The 516-nt window shown below is 35.1% G+C and overlaps 1 protein-coding gene across 1 annotated transcript in view; it reads right to left on the reverse strand.

The window, feature by feature from the left end:
* Nucleotides 1-516, reverse strand: part of LOC119590717 (visual pigment-like receptor peropsin) — a 38,587-nt gene that overhangs the window by 37,210 nt on the left and 861 nt on the right. The window lies entirely within an intron of this gene.

Consider the following 516-nt stretch of genomic DNA (forward strand, 5'->3'; position numbering starts at 1 on the left):
GTTTAAGGTTCCTTGTGGCAAACGGAAGGACAAATCTACTAACTCTGATCAGAAGACGGAAGACGAGTCTATCCCATTTTAAATATCTTACACCTCAGATCATCTTTACGTAAGAAGATAAACGAAAATTTGCTATTCTTGCATGCCGCTGAACGCACTCAGGAAGCCAGTCTGTTTATCAACTCATTCATGCATCTCTTGGCTTCTGAATGACTCGGCATAAAAGTTCTGCATGTCACGCAACAGTGCAAATGCAATAATGACACTATTACTAAAAAGGATAAAAAATAAAGATTAAACAAATGCATAAAAAAATGTTTGTGTATAAATCAGTTTTATTTTCCTCTTTTTGTTGTTAAAATATCCCGCCTGACTGTTCCATCTTCAACCAGTGTTCCGCTTTAATTTGACAAACAGTAAAACAAGAACGATACAACAAAACCTGTATCTTGCCTTGTATAAAACTGAATATATAAAGACAAATTCACAAAAAACACACACACACACAAAATCCTG

Source organism: Penaeus monodon, chromosome 27 (assembly GCF_015228065.2).
Source record: "Penaeus monodon isolate SGIC_2016 chromosome 27, NSTDA_Pmon_1, whole genome shotgun sequence".
Classification (NCBI taxonomy): Eukaryota; Metazoa; Arthropoda; class Malacostraca; order Decapoda; family Penaeidae; genus Penaeus; species Penaeus monodon.